Source organism: Bactrocera neohumeralis, chromosome 3, assembly GCF_024586455.1.
Source record: "Bactrocera neohumeralis isolate Rockhampton chromosome 3, APGP_CSIRO_Bneo_wtdbg2-racon-allhic-juicebox.fasta_v2, whole genome shotgun sequence".
Lineage (NCBI taxonomy): Eukaryota > Metazoa > Arthropoda > Insecta > Diptera > Tephritidae > Bactrocera > Bactrocera neohumeralis.
Window position 1 is genome coordinate 45,302,045 of NC_065920.1, and position 17,064 is coordinate 45,319,108.

At 34.0% G+C, this 17,064-nt stretch overlaps 1 protein-coding gene and 1 long non-coding RNA gene across 2 annotated transcripts in view; both read right to left on the reverse strand.

Annotated features, from left to right (window-relative positions):
• The window catches only part of LOC126752725 (uncharacterized), a 216,222-nt gene that overhangs the window by 16,259 nt on the left and 182,899 nt on the right, over positions 1-17,064 (reverse strand). The gene's annotated exons all lie outside the window — the stretch shown is intronic.
• LOC126752717 (lachesin) overlaps positions 15,065-17,064 on the reverse strand; it is a 241,696-nt gene continuing 239,696 nt past the window's right edge. The window contains exon 12 of the mRNA XM_050463694.1: positions 15,065-15,313. The gene's annotated coding sequence lies outside the window, so the exon portion shown is untranslated. The remainder of the gene's footprint in view (positions 15,314-17,064) is intronic.

The window sequence follows — 17,064 nt, forward strand, 5'->3', positions numbered from 1 at the left end:
GAAATAATGATCCTGTCGCCTCCTTTTATTAAGAAACCATAATAACGCCATGAAAAATAAAAAAACATATTATGACAAATATTAATTGGTTGAGTGATACTTAAACTTCGCAGAATATTCAAATTAGTTCAAAAAATCCTGGAAAAAAGATTTTTGACCTCTGCACATATTTTCATATCCTGAACAAAGGATTAGGAACTCCGCATAAATTTGCACATCTTCAAAAATCGAAAACGTGTATAAACGTTAAAAATATTTTAGGACTATTTTAGGACTCTCTGGAATAATCAAAAAACCATAAGAAAATTTAAAAAAAGGAAACCATAATAAAACCTTGAAAAAGTAAAAAAAAATCATATATAAAAACATTGGTCCAGTGACTCTTAAACTTTGTGGAATATTCGAAACGCTAAAAAAAAATCCTGGAATAAAGGTTTATGACCCCTGTACTTATTTTCATCATCTTTAAAAGCCATAAAGTTCAATTTTTAGGATTCTAATGAACTTTTTGGAATATTCGAAACCCAATAAAAAACTTCAAAGAAAGGTTTAGTACCCCTGCATATATTTTAACAATTAAAACGTGAAAAAAATTGTTCAAACATAATAAAACACAAATTATTAAATATCTCAGTGCTTTTAAAACTTTTTGGAATATTCGAAACACTATATAAATATTCAAAAAAGATTTAATACCCCTGGTATTTTGACACCTACTAAAAGCGAAAAAATTGAAATAACATTCAAGAACTCGAGAAAGTAAATAGTCCAGTGGTTCTAATACTTTTCGGAATATTTATTCCTACTTTTTGGAGTAAGTATTATTATTTACTCCCAGATACCTATACTAATTATGGCAACATATTAACAAATCCACAGCACCGCTTCAAAATGTGTTCAGTGAGTGGGCGAAATGAAAACATGCCGACCGACGGACTGACAGGCAGACACACAGTAGCTGCAGCCAAATGTTGCTTAATATCAAGAAGCATAACTCAACAAAAGCTCTGTATTTGTGCTTAATTACACACATAGCCAGCTGCACATGCCAAATGCATACACACATATACATATACGAGCACTCATATGCAATGACGCACGCAATTATCTGTCGGAATACACGCCCGCCTTTGAATTTGTATAATAATTTGTATAATAGCGCATACAAATCTGCCATTGTTGTTGTTGCACGTTTTCAATGTGGTTGCAATACTTGTTTATGCCGTTATGTGTATGAGTATATGCAGCGGGCGGACAGCAGTAAATTGCAGCGCAGCAGAAAAAACAGCACAAAACAAAATTATGGCGTGTATTATAGTGCTTTAATTGTTTTAAATGTGAGCAAAACACAGCACAGCATGGTGGTGTATGTGTGCGTAACTATCTATGTATAGTATATATGTGTGAGTTCCGCATGCCGAAATGCATTAAATATTTGCTTTTCGCCTTTTTGAATGTGTTTTTTTGCCTTCGTTGCCATTAAGCGGCACAATGATTGGTGGCGGCTACTCAGCGCACACACACAAAAGGACATACAAGCATGACATATATACAGACACAAACATACATGCATGCACACAGCCATAAATATATAGACACACCCACATGCTTCCGCTTGCGTCTGCTTATTTGATATGTGTGAATTGCAGCAATTTGTTGGTGTTGCATGCGTTGTTGATTTAAATGATGCTCTTTTGTTGTTGCAATTGTTTTTGTAGGCTTATTATTTTTGCAATTGTAGCATGCATTTTATTTACCATTTTGCTACAAAATCCCAATAATTATGCATTTATGAGTATTCGTAAGCTTTATATTGCGTTATTTGTACGTCTAGCTGTTGTTACGTATACGCCTAGTGGCGCCTGGTGTGTGAGCTGTGCGTTTATACAAGGTGCGTTCCAAAGCAAACAGGATATAGCACCCCCTGGTGGCGCCATCTATACGCCGACTAGTGCGTTAGAGTCTGCTATCTTTATCGATTGTCCAGTGAGAATTTCATGGCATTTCATTGATTGGAAGTGAAGTTATTGTGTTTTAAGTGTCAGTATGTTTGTATTATCGGTGCGAAAATGAGCTTCGAACAAAGAGCCAACATTAAATTTTGTTTTAAATTCGTAAAAATGTTACCGAAACGTTTCAATTGATGAAATAAGTTTATGGCGATGATTGTCGATCCCGTAGCAGAGTGCACGAGTGGTTTCAACGTTTTCAAAGTGGTTGTGAGGACATAAATGACGATCAACATGTGGGCCAATCAAAATCCATGATCACCGGAAATTCCATCGAAACTGTGCGTGAATTCATCAAAAATCAGCTGAAATCATCATTGAAATTCATGGAAATGGAATTGATCATATCCAAAACAACGACTTATCGCATTTTGACCGAACATTTGGGCTTAAGAAAGGTGTGTGCACGGTTTGTTCCACACAAATTGACTGACGACCAAAAATTGTTCTCATTGATCGACGCTTGTGACCGATTATTTGATAAAAAATCACATTTCAATCATTAACCACTCCTCTTCCCTTTTCGGAAAAATGTATTTGCCCATGAAACGAAAGCGTTATGCAGACGTAGAGATCATTCAAAAGGCTTGCACCGGCATACTGGCGGCCATACCGTCCAACGAGCTAAAACACTCGTTCGACATGCTTTTGAACCGTGCAAAAAGCTGTATTGAAGCAGAAGGAGACTATTTTGAATAAAATAAATTGATTTTGCCGAAAAAACCATTTGTTCTGTTTTTATTTTTAAAGTCCTGTTTACTTTGGAACGTACCTTGTATGTGTATGAGCGGCATTGCAGTAATTGGCGTACTTGCGCTTATTGTAGCAATTAAATTGAAGTTTGATTTCATTTTGATTTGTATTTAAAATAATTATGGAAAAAATCAAAAAATAATTATGTGAGATTTATGTAAGAATCAATCAGGTTGAAAGTGTAAAAGTCAAAAAATAATTATTTAAAAATGATGATGCAATTATATAAAGTAGAAGTAAACTAGTTTTACTTTGGTACTGTATTTAACGACAGTTAATATATTAGAGTTGCAAGTTCTTTAATAAAAAAGATTTTGACTAAAAATTTAATTTTAAATTTTTTATCCCAAAATCGGAATTAAAAATTTAGTTATTTGGAATTTAAATTATCAGAACTTCTTTCAACAAACCTAGACCTATTTGCCCTGATATTTGTTTATTTACGTGGTATTATTCCATTATTCTCTGGGTTGGCTAAAGAGAGGGAATGCCACTAAGAATTGAATCCGTATGCACATTGTGAAGTTAGACCTAGTCTTCAAAAAACATTATAACATAATATCAGCGCTTGGTAATTAGTTTGCGTTTTAACAAAACCTAAATAAATGTTATCGGAAACCTCAGGCGATGCAACCATTTGTCAGTGGTTTGTTATTGATTCATTTATCGTACCACAAATCAAGAAAACCGATGGAAATTGGCATGAACTATGTTTTAAATCTCTTCTGTATCATCTCTATCCGCCGCTTTTAGCGACTTTTTTGTTCTCAAACTTGAGAAGAATGTTTACTTGAAAGAATTTAAGAAGCAAAGAAGAGCTGGGTTTCAGTATTAACCCAAATATAAATATAAATACTCGTATAGTAAGCAAAAAAAAAGTATTATTATTATATTTTATGATTATTTCAGAACTGTTACGGTTCGATACCTCTATTTGTCAGCTCTTTTACTAGAGTAAAAAAATTTAGAACACATTTGCATATTTTGGGACTTTCTTATTAGGAAAGAGGTATTCAAGTAATTTCTAAAACTTAGGAAAAATTGTTAAAAAAGGTTACCATATCGATAAATTCATACCTTTGATTGCACTACTCAACAAATCTTAAGGAAGAATTTGTGATTGATGTACAAAGACGATTGCGGGGTATGAGTGTCCTGATTACGAATTTGAGTTCAAAAATTTTCCATCACGTACAGCTATTTTTGTCATTTTAGTAAAGGTTGATGGTTTGACCCCTTCACCACTTAACTATCACAAACAAAATCGTACAAAAGCCGCTAACATTAGAGTTCTAAAATGGCTATAAACTTGGTTATTGTTAAGACAAAGTTACTATCAAAGTCCATCAGTCGCCATTATTTCCATTCATTTGATTACAATAACTATGAATATAAAGAGAGAGAGTGCAAATAATAGCAAATACTCGATTATAAAATTTATCGGCTTTTCAATAGTGGTGCATAAGTGGTAGAAATGTATTTGTCTGATATATCTAGACATCGGTAAGCTCCGCCAAATAACCCAAAGAGATATAGATCCACGAATTGTACTCGATTCGCCAAGCATTGGATAGTCGAGAATCGAACACATTATTTAGTTGGTCATTTTGTTTGATATTGCAGAAATACTATTGCCGCAGATTGGATAATAAATAAATGAACTTTACGAAGTCGAATATGGTGTTAAAACTACAATAGGCAAAAAATTACTTTTTTATATAAAAATGTACACATTAATTTGAGGCTTTACTTACTAAAATCAAAACAAACAAAAAAGCAAACGTTCACTTCGGTTGCACCGAAGCTAAATTACCCTTCACAAATACAAAAGTTTCTATCCAAAAACTTGTTTTTGATCGGCCAGTTCATATGGCAGCTATATATTATAGTGGTCAGATTTGGTTTTTTTCTCGGAGGGTGTAGAATGTCTTAGGATAATATTCTATGCCGAATTTCGTGGAAACATTCCATCAACTAAAAAATTTTCCATACAAGGACTTGATTCTGATTTCTCAGGTTGTATAACAGCTATATACTGTAGAGTTTCGATCCAAACAATTTGTTCATATAGCATTGCCTTAAAGAACATTCTCTGCCGAATTTCGTGAAGATATTTTGTTAAATAAAAAAGTTTTCCATTTAAGGACTTGATTTTGATCGTTCAGCTTTTATGGTAGCAACATCCTATAGTGATCCGATGTGAAAAATTTCAGCGCAGATTTTATCGTTGCCTTGTTGTTGGTTCCACATAAACTTTTTTTTGATAAAAGAAGGTGTTTACACATAATATGCAGAGAAATAAGGCATCCACGATTGCTGAAGTCAACCTCAATGCATAGAGTTTGTGGGAAAAATATTTATAAATAATGGTAAAAATTGTAATTACCGAAGTTGATGTTATGGCAAAATGTGTAACTTTCTGAAAATTTCGATTGCGTTTTTGGTAAAATCTTAGTTTGTTTCACCAATTTCGATGAATTTTGGACGTACAAGAGCACACAAGGTGGTACAGGTTGACGCAAGTTACAATTACAACCTTTTAATTTTGAAATTTTATCAAACGATTGAAAGCTCATCGGAGCTTATTTTGTGCTTTTCCTGTGATTTTGATGACTTCATCATTTTGATGTCAGGCTAAGCTAAGTACGACGACCACAACAACAGTCAAGAACTCAAATATAAGAAGATTTCTTTAGCTCATTCCACAACATGCCTGACAACGAAAGCGGAACGAACCAGAATCTTCAACAAATCAAGCCCTACTTTGAGGCTACATTTTAAAAGTTTTGTTGTTGTACTTTCGGTTTAAGTTTTGTTGCTTTTGTTATTTTAGTAGTGTACTTATCAACCACTTTGATTGCGTACCGCCGACTGTGGTGGGAACGGTTGCATTGGGTGGTTTGTTAAACCCATTCTCTTGAACACTAAACTCTAATCACTGCTAGTACTGTTATGACAGTTCCCATGCTATTTACATAACTGTGTAGATGTACGACAAATAACAAAAACATAGCAAACAGTTTTGGACAATGTGTATCACTTGGTCACAACAAAGTAAAACAATAAGGTAAATCAAGAGCAGTGATGGGGTGGCAGGCATTTAGAAGAGGTATTTTTGGTATTTTACCATTGCATATTTAGTTGCGATTTGCTAAAGTAAACGAGCTGCAATGGACATATGAGACAAATCTTAGGCCCTTACATTCAATATATTGATTAGGGTGAGGCAGAAAAATACTTAAATTGTTTTCTGAGATATCATGAAAATGTCCGAAATGTCCGAAAAGTAGAAACAACTTAATTTAACTTAAATTTAACGCAAAAGTCCAGCATTTTGAACAATTTCTTGCTGATCGCGATGGAGGTCATATGATCCCTGTTCACGTAGATAGATCCAAGGACTTTGAACCTGCTTCCACGAATTGCTGGCAGTGCCAATTCTCTTCCCACTCTCTTCTCCGTGCGGAGCAACTCCTTTATGGGGTGGGACGCTACCGCAATGCATGGTTCTGGCCCCATCATGCTTGAAGTCGCCGTAGAGTGGGCTAGTTCGTCGGCCAGCGCATTGGCGGTTACACCTTTATATCTCGACATGCAGATCATGTGTAGATGGTTACAAACTGATAGGCAGTAATAGCGATTTGACTTTATAAGCTGAGATCGATTTTGCTGCCGCTTGACTATCGCTGAATGTGGTGATAAATACGCTGATTGCGATAGTTGCGTTAGAGTTTAATTTCTGCTGCTTGAAAGATGCTGGGAAAACATTTTTTCTACAATGTCTACTCAAATGCTTTCCCGTATTTTCCGTCAGTGTACCACTGGATAATGCTGCCCGTCAGTAGTAGGTTAAGTGTGGAATCACTCCACTTCGCCTTACTGCCGAGAGTAACTTTAAACTTCTTTGGGAAGTTTACCCTCTTCGTAACGCCGTCTCATGAAACAAGAGTCAGCGGTGAGTCTTCCCTTAAGGCCTGCATTAGATAAGACGAAATTATCTTTGCCAAACCCCTCTGCTGCAATGAGAAGCATGGTATGCTTCACTGCCTGTTTGATCACTAGATCAAGTGTTGCGATTGGGCATGTGCTCATTGCGCATAAAGCGCAGACGCAATCAAGTCTTTGCACTTTCGACAGTTGAAGACCTGTTGAGACTGTGTTGCCTTCGGTGCCCAAACAACTGCTTCATGAGTGACAATAGGCCTTACGAACATACAAACAGCCACTTGATGATACCTGGCTTGCAGCCCCAGGATCTACGGGTAGTTGTCTACATATCATGAGTGCTTTGGTGGCTCTGGACAGTATTCCAACTACAAATCTGATCTCTTTAGACACCTCCAACATGATCAATCAATTAATCAAAATCATTTTAAATTGTAAAGCTTATAGTCTTGTAGAAGTTTTCTGCGGAGCGGGAGGAGCTTTCCATTACAAGTAAGGGCTCATATTTCGAGAGTCTTTCTAAGAGGTGTCTATCAACTAATTTTTCAGAGTACCAATCCAAAAAGAAATTTCTTTTCCTTTTTTACCCACCCTAATGTAAATATATTATATAAGTTGTCCATGGTAATTATAGCATATAACAATGATGGTAATGATGTGGCATGAAGACCAGACAACACAACCAAGTGTTCTAGAGGTGAATATATATATACATATATGTATGTAGGTGTGACCATTTGCTCCGTGGCGGTTGTCTTGGTTGCATTCGAAGGTTTAATTCTTTATGAAATCACCGACTGTTCGTCGTTCGATCGTTGCAACTGGCACGGTAAATAGCCACTTACGTGTCCAAACATTTTCCCAATACAAATGTGACTAATAAATATTTTAGCTACTGACCAGCCCAACTGCCAGTTGCCACTTGCCACATCATGTCACTGCTACCGTTGTATGCTTCGTGCCAGCAATGAACGAACGGCAACGGACAACAAGGAATCTTTGCGCTGCTGTTGAAACAGTGAAAAGGCGTGTCGGTAGTGTCTATGGCTGCAGTGCTGGTTGCATGCAAAGCATGTCGTTGGGCCACTTGTTTCTTGTTGCAGATTACTACGGGTTCGGTACACACGTTTAAACACCATCGTCAGCTGCAATGGTGCAAAGGTGCTGTTGTTGTTGGAGATGCATCAGCCATTGTTGGTGAAACGTCTGCTATGGCACTAAATACGTTGCAAATACTAAGGTACATATGTACACTTTACATGTGTTCAAGCACATATGTGTGTGTTGGTGCATATATAATGACATACATTCACTTATGCATGTTAATCCTCTAAGGTGGCTTATCTGTGGCAGAGGCGTTGACCCAGCATGGAAAGTTTGTTGCACAATCTGTGAAAGATGTTAGCTGTAGCGGTTACTTTAAATAAAAGTATGAACATTTACTATTGTGATCACACTTCTCGTGTTTTTCGTATCGGTAAGTTTTTTATTCTGTAAGTTGGTAGTACTGTTAGTGACATTTATGCTAAATTTCACGTCAAAATATTCATTAATATTTGAGATACGCGTCGTGTTGTGAGGCTCTAAAAGTGAATTCTTCGATTTTTACTATGTCTGAAATTTTGAAAATTCATCTTTCAAATTAATCTCAGTGGAAGCCGCATCGACGTACTTATTATCACTTCTTCTGATGATATAGTTCGAAGCAGAAATATATAATTTTAGAACTTTTTAACGAAGAGGTAACAGCATTTAAAACAATGTAAAACCTCTATGTTATAGAACTAAAAAACGGTTCTCATAAAATCCATGCCTACGTCAGCGATAACTGAAGGCTTATAAGGCTGTCGTAAAACACGTTGCGTATAGCAAGTTCAAAGTCCAAGAAGTCTTAAATTAACATCAAGGGAGGAATAATAATATAACAATATTTATAAGCTTAAAATATTGAATGTTTGGAATACATTCGGAGGCTTCTTATTGCTTTAAAGTGCTCAACTTTACAACAAAAATATTCTAAAATATTATATTTACACTTCGTCCAAATTCGTGAATGATTTTTTTTAATCTGACTGAGTTCGAATAAAGCTAAAGAGATCATTTATTGCAGAAACATTTTGGTTAGAATTTGTGCTTAATAAAAATTAAATTAGTTGAGACTCCATATAATATAATTAATTGTGTTATGACCGCTGTTTCTCAGATCTGTCAACTATTTATGTAAAACTGAGGATTGAATTGAAGCTGCTGCATTCCGAACATCATTATTATTTTTCTCTGTTGAAAAATTAACTTTGTTTTCAAATGCTGAATTTGTCTCTTCACTTAACGAAGATAATCGTGTTTGTGTCAGGTAAATAAGAGATATTCTTAACCAAGTACATCTTATTGACATAATCAAGATCTCCAACAGACTCCTATTTTGAGAAACATCCAGTAGAGGTCGCAAAAAAGATGTTTGTTTAAAAAATACTTTAATTTTGTTTCATGGAGAATGATGCCTAAAAAATTAGTTAAAAAAAAATTTTGTAAATAATGTTTTGCATTTGAAGATGGTAAAGTAATATTATACCTATTCTATTTACTACATCCATTTATATGTTGCAAAGACAATTCATGTTGCTTTACTGTTGCCAATCACCTTTTAGTTATGGAATTAGTTCGCGGTTACAAAAGATGTGTCTTAAGAATGGTTGTGAAAGAAACTAACATAGCTTTAAATACAGCTGACAGCAAATTTGTTTAGTTCTTAAAGTTTTACAAAATGTCTGAGACTATTGTAAAATACACTAGAATTCCTAATAACTTCTTCCTACACTGATATTGGTTTATAAGCGCAGTATGGTGATTTCCGAATATGTGGGATCCATTACAGTACATTGTATTTAAAGCATGAAAAGCAAATAACTTTTGTTTTGCTGTTAAAATAATACCTTTTCTGAATATTCTTTCGATAGAACATCAGTAGATTTATGTTATATGTAGCTTGGTTAAGAAATTCTACATGCCGCCGAAAGCGGAAGACTCTTTTAGGATTATACAAAAAAGAAATTCAATTGTTAAAAGCAACTCAATCAACAGAAAATATATCGAAATTTTATACATACAAATATTTGAAAATATTCTCCGAAAATTCTAGTTAGTACCGACAAATAGTTTTGGAGATATGAGCGTATTTGTAAGAATAAAAGCATTTTTCTCAAAACCCTTTTCAGAGTGATTGGGAAATTTTTCCGAAACGGAAAATTTGAACTTTTCTTACGATCTCCTTAGATAAATTGGGCAGGTGATGATCGTAGAAGTACAATTTTCAATAACAATTTCGATTTTCAAGACTCTTTGAAATATAAATTTTTCACAAAATCGATTTTTATTTGAGAAGCCGCCATTTTGTCAAAAATCAATTTGAATTGATGCTTCGATCATTATCTGTATTCATTTATAGTAGTAATAAATTGTTTAGTTTTCGAACTTGAAGTAATTTTTAGTAGAAAAATCTTCCTCAGCACTAGACGCCTTTTATCGGGTGCTAAATTTTACAGAATGAATTACTGATTATTAAGCTACATAAAATAATTTTTTTTTGTTATTTATTTGTTAAATAAAATGCATCTTAAAAAAATTGCACAAAAAATTGGTTTTATCTGACTGAAGTGTATATAGCCAATTAAAAATAAAATGGCTACAAAAATACTATTATTCAATAATTTAATTCAATATGTATTAACGATAAGTCATATATTGAAAACATTAAATTATGTATTAAGAGTTTTAAAAACGAAAACATTTTGTCGCATTAGTCTCAATTGAATTCTGGCTCACTTAATATTTTTCCAATAAATTTTTTTTTAAAATAGCGAATATAGTGATGCCACTTCTAAGGTTCACTACCTTATGAAAAAAATCATTTGAAATTCTTAAAAGTTCTCTAATGTTCTTATATACAGTTACAGGTTAACAAACAGAACCCAAAACATTATTCAAACATCTGCTAATACGGCTTTATACTGGGTTATACCCAGTTAGCAAGACAACTGAAGCCAATTTGCATGCATACGCAGACACACCTAAATATAAGCATACACACATAGTTATACATATATATATATATATATATATAGATAAATGCATATATGAATATATACAGATATATGTAGCACTTAGTCCTTAGTGCTGTTCTTGCCAGCTACACCTACGCACACGCACGCACTTAACAACGCATATCCGGTTAGCGCTCAATGCTCGTATAAGTATGCCCAAATGTGTGCGTATCTGTGAGCACCGCCTAGATGCTGCCGGTTATACGCAGAACATCGGCTGCTGTTATTATTGTCCATTGGCAAAATTTGCATGTGTAATTTGCGGCTGTTGTTTTGTTAATAATGCTCAAGTATAAAACAAAAAGCAGAAAAATATGAATAACGCCTGCTGCTTTGCACATACTACGTTTATGTGTGTGTGTATATGTAAGTATGCGTATGTATACATGTATATATGTTCATGTACTTGAATACAATACATTGAATTGAATGCGTGCGGCACAGTGGTCGAATGGCGGCGAGGCATCAGGGCGTATACGCAATTTTGTTGCCAATTTGCTGTCGATTGTTTGCGGTTTTGTGTGCGTTTAATTGGCAATTACATGCATATTGCTGGCCGAAAATTCGAAATCAGATTTTCATACACCGTTTCGACTTGGCCGAAGTGGATGCGTAGGGCCAAAGCTTGGCATTTAATATTTACTTGGCAACTATTTACATACATTTGATGTGTACTTGTATATTTGTAACTACTGCCTGTGTATTTGTGTATGCGAAAAGCATCTTATTATTCGCATATAAATTATAAGTACAAGAGCACTATATTGCTTGAAGGCAGATTACAAATTATAACATAGTTGGCTGCCAAAAGAGTTGTATTATTGATAACTTAATAGCAATTGGGAAATATTTGAGCTTTTGGAAATATTTGTGGTAATTGAAAATTATGAAATTCTAATTTAAATAAATAGTAAATACTGTGATTTGATATAAATATATGTGGTTTATTGTGTTTTGGAAAGAATTTTAAAATATCCTATCTGCGATATTTAAATGAGATATAAAGTGTATTTATGGGTGGAACACTTATTAACGGAAGAAACCTCATCATATTTCTATCTGCGAATCCCTGTTGAATCTCAATCCATTTCTGAAGCTGATAGTTATTGGAAAATGGGTAACTTATAACTAAATGAAGCAAAATCGATTGTAGATTTGGTGGGATTATCCGGGAGTCATTTACTACGAGCTGCTCAAATCATATGAATTCGGACCTATACTGTTAACAATTGGATTGCTTGAAGAAAGCAATTATCTGAAGTGGCCAGCGTTGGCCAATAAGAGCGAAATTGTATTCCATCAGGGAAACGGCGGACCACAGACATTGATAGTGACTCGCCGGAAGTTATGGGGTTCTCCGGCCGACCTGATACCAAGTGATTACTACTGTTCCTTTCTATAGTGAATTATTTTGCTGGTTAAGACAAGCTTGTGAAAAATGACTGTTCCAATTTTGCCAATAAAAACGACATTTCTATGAGAGAAGTATTTTCTAATTATAATATTATATATAAAGCCCTCAATCTAACGTAAAAATAATGAGCGCTTTTTTACTAGGCCTATTCTAATTTTTGGCAGTTATTTTATAAGAAATATATCTTAGAGAATAGTAATGAATTTAGTAGAATAGAGTAGGAGTGAAAGACAATAAAAAGATAGTATGCTGTCATCTTTTCCAGTAGAAAGTTGGGAAAGGCTACACTCTATAACAATGGAGCAAGTTTGAGTCCACAGGTCCAATAAACTTTCTCTGAACAAATATGTGCTTGTCATTCGAACATTTAGTTCTCCACGTGACATGCGACTACCTACAATGTATGTATATCATTTACAAAAAATTTATTTTGTCTTTGAAACTAATTGGGTCCATCTGTAGATATTTCTAAACATAGGTTCCCAGGTACCTACAGTCATAAAAAGTTATCAATACTTTTTGTCACATTTTAAAACAAAAACAGTAAACAAGCGAATATTTAGACTGTGTTCGGACAAGGCAATTTTTGTTGTGACAATTTGAAGTTTTTAATGGAGTACCGATTGATAAATGGTAGAGTACCGATGTACCTGCTCGACTGAACACTTTCTGTTCGTGTTTTTTTTAATTTGAAATGCTTTTAACGGCAGGAATTCTGTTAAATATCAAATGGTTGCGTATAACTCGAATAATTCAAGATTCTGGTAGTAACTGCTGTTGAAGTTGCTGCGTGTGAACAAGGGTTGATCATAATGGGTCAAAGATTTAGAAAATAGAAACGGGTTAATAAATATAGTTATGTGAAAAGTAATGTGAGCTCAACCGAATCCTTGAAACAATGGAAGTTACCATGGAATACGATGAGTCTACCTTGTCATAATTAAGTATTTGAGTGGCACAAATTATTCAGCAATCGTCGTGAAATCTTGGAAAACTTGCCTCTTGCGAGTTCGAAACCGAAAAAGCTTAAATTCCCGAAATCACTGAAGGCCATCCCAGCCGAGGTTAATAAGAAGTGCAAATATTGAATATTAAAAAATATAGAAAATAAACATATTTCGAATGAATTCATAAAAAAAGTGTCTTTGGGTCAGTAAAGGTGAAATTTGAACAGATAATACAATGAAATTAATCTTATTTGAACACAGCCTTACCTTAGGAGTGCTCGGAGGAAGCGTTCAGCAGCATTAGTGTTCACACTGACTAATGTTGTTGAACTGCTTCCGATTATCGAAAACTTTTAGTTTTGAATAAAATTCAAAACGGTTTAAAAAAAATCGTTAAAGGAGTGCTGGTTTTTATGGACGTGTGGTTTTCAATGAGACAGTACATTTTTTAGAGTTGGTCTTTACGATAGTTGTTCTATGATTTATACCCAGTTTGGTTTTCCATTTCATATACATACTCTGGAACAACGTTTGCAAACCGTGCCCAAATCGGCCACCGCAGAGTGAATATTTGGTCCATATTACTTCAAATCGGCCTCATTGATCATCATGTTTCAATCGATGGATGTCGCTATGGAAACATCACTGACATGACTCTTTTGTGCCAGAATTGGAAGATGTTGATGTAGGTGACCTTTGGTTTCAATAAGACGGCGCTACATGCCATGCAGACAATGAAACAATCTGTTTCGTTTTGAATAAAACTTTTTTTGAGCGCAAAGTCTGGCATCGTGGGTTTGTAGCGTAGTCTCCAAGGTCGTGCGATTTAACACGCGCTGTACTATATGTTGGTGAGATTATGTGGAGGATATATTTCACGCAGATAAGCCCATCGTTGACGTCCTGAAAGAGAATATTTGACGCTGCTGACATTCGGTTGTAATTGCTGCAATAAGTGGTGGAAAATTTGAACTAACGACTACAGTTTATTCGAGCCAGCTACGGTGGTTACTTTTGGTCAAAATGCAAATCGAAATTTTAATTATTTTTCCATAACTTTAGATTACATGCGTTTTAATCTTCATGAAAACCACATGTCTAAAAAATAGCCTTTCCTTTGCTGTACTGTTTGGCAGGTTTTTAGTATAATTTTGAAGAAAAAAATAATACGAGTGAAGTCGAAAATTTAGGAAAAACGAATCCAGTTTGTTTCATTACATTTTCATTCTAATAATCGACTTTTTTCAATATTTTCTTTTCTTTTTTTTTTTTTTTAATTCTCAAATAGTTATAAATACACCCACAGTATGTATAAAACCTGTTGGCATTGCTTGCATATAACGGTTTTTAAGTACCTTTAACTTTATTTATTTATTTATTTATCTCCTTATTTCTTTTTTATTTGTTTTGTCATCTCTTTATATTATATTTATTATCTGTTATATAAAAAGCTTCAATAAATTTGAAGCGAATTATATTCAAATAAATACCACACGCAGCTAAAGCGATTACAAATTGGTTAAAAAGAAAATGTAATCAAATGAATAACTATTAAGGGAGACAATTGAAAATTGCAGCCGGAGATTTAAGCCAAAATAAAATGTTGTGCTAGTGCAGATTAAGGCTGTAAAAATAATTTCAAAAACTGCCACTAAAAATAAGCGTTTGCACTGTTATATGTTTTTGTTTGTGTTGTGTTTATTTTAGAATATGAATGGAAATTGTTTATAGCTTGTAGTATGTGTGTATATTTGCTTACCAATATACATATGTATATGTATATGCTATGTACTATGTTTAATTTTCTTGCTGCTTAAATGCTGTTCTTACTTAAGTGCTATGTAAATGTTTGTGTATGTGTATGTACATATGTATCGGAAGACTTTATTTAATATAATGATTATAACACACATATGCATTTGATGATATTGCGTTACTTATATGAGTGTTTGTATGTATCTATATATGTATGCGATTTCAACTTAAATCTTAACTTTAAACATTAACTTATGTTTATTTCGTATTGTACTTACATATGTGTATGTGTGTGTATATGTTTGCTCTTAACTGCTAATACGTATAATTCTTGTTATTTATGTAATTCCGTGATATTGTTTTTGTTGTTGTTTTTTCAAGTCAGTTCACCTGCAATTGAAACAATCATTATTTATCATCAATATTAATTATGCTTTAGTTATTAGCTTGAGTATTTTTCGATTGTATTGTTGGCTCCACAAAAACATACTATAAAAGCGCTGGTTAATTTAATTCAATTATATAACGCTCTAGATTTATATACATATATAGATGCATAATGAATTAGCTATTGTTTATATATCATTGCAAGCATTTTTTTTTTTTTCAATTTTGTTTCTTTTTCGATATTTATTTTTTTCCAAATCTGCGCTTATCAGCCACCACACTGCGGTCTAGCACATGGTGAGCGCTCACACACAAACACATATTTGATTTATGCTTTTTTTCAGCAATTTTTTCGCGCTTTGTGCTCAGCGATCCATCTAAATGTGCGTGCATATGACATTGTCAGCTAATTAAAATCAGTTAATTAATTTAATTATATTTAATAATTTATATTATTCGCATGCGAAGTGCATCATTATATGCTTGGTTAATTTTTTTAGTGCCGATGTAATAATGCTTGGAATGTTTGTGGAAATTAAGCGAAATATGCTGGCTTAAATGCAGGCAAACCTATGGAATATATATCTACACATAAGCATTTCAAGTCGTTCGTCTGGAAAAAGAGCATTCGAGCTTTGCTGTGTAAATTATTAATATTTTTCAGAGAAATCTAGATTACATTTTATAAATTCAAATGAGGGTGGTCCTTAAAAAGCAAAAAAACAACTAGTTTATTTTGTACCTATTTTTTATCATTATGTTGGTGATAAGTACTCGTACTAATCTCCCCAGTATCACCAATCGCAGCAATCCGGCCTAAGAAATGGCATTAAACGAAAATTGTAACTAAGCCATAAATGTAGTCGTAAAAGTGACATTTCAAACAAAGAATCGTAGTGGGAACTGGGCAAGTGTGGCTACAAAACATTCTAGAAAATGGGTATGGTACCGTTACTAAATAGGTTTTATTAATTTTTCACCTACAAAGTAATCCCTACCAGACGTAATACACCAACGATTTTTCCAGTTCTCGAAACACTGTTCATAAGCATTTTTTGGTATGGCCTTCAGCTCCTACAGCGAATTTTGTTTTAGCTGATCTGATATCGACTGAAAACGGGTTCCATTCCGATGATAGTTGACTTCTTTGCATGTCAAACTCATAAACCCATGTCTCATCGGCAGTTACAACCCCATAAATGTGGGTACGGTGCTCTTTTTGAAACAAATTTAGCATTTTTGGGACGATTGGAGTAAGAATTCGTTTCATACTCAAAATATCCCTTGTCATATTTCTAACACCTGCCTGACGTTTTTTATGCACCATATCCTTTACTTTTTTTTAAATATTTTCATCAGTTGAAGAGGTCGAAGGTCGTCCAGAACATAGCATGTCTTTAATGATCTGCAAAACAAACTGGTTTATATATCGCGATCATATCTGGCATATCAATTAAGAATAGTCCTACCAACTCAAGAATAGTTCAAATTACATTTGAAATATAAATTTTCTGGGGAATTTAAGTACAATTTTCTTTCCGGATGTTTTTTCGTCACAATGTACATATAGCTTAGGTAAGAAGGCTGATCTAAAGATCCTGTAATTCAAACTTACTAATCAATAATGAGTCTTCTGTTCAATAAAAATTTTCCTAGTCGTTTAATTTCTATTCCCACCCGTTCGGTGAGACATCAGAAATTGTGAGCTCCCATATATGCGGTCCTTGATCTCGTAAACGTGGGATAATCAAGAA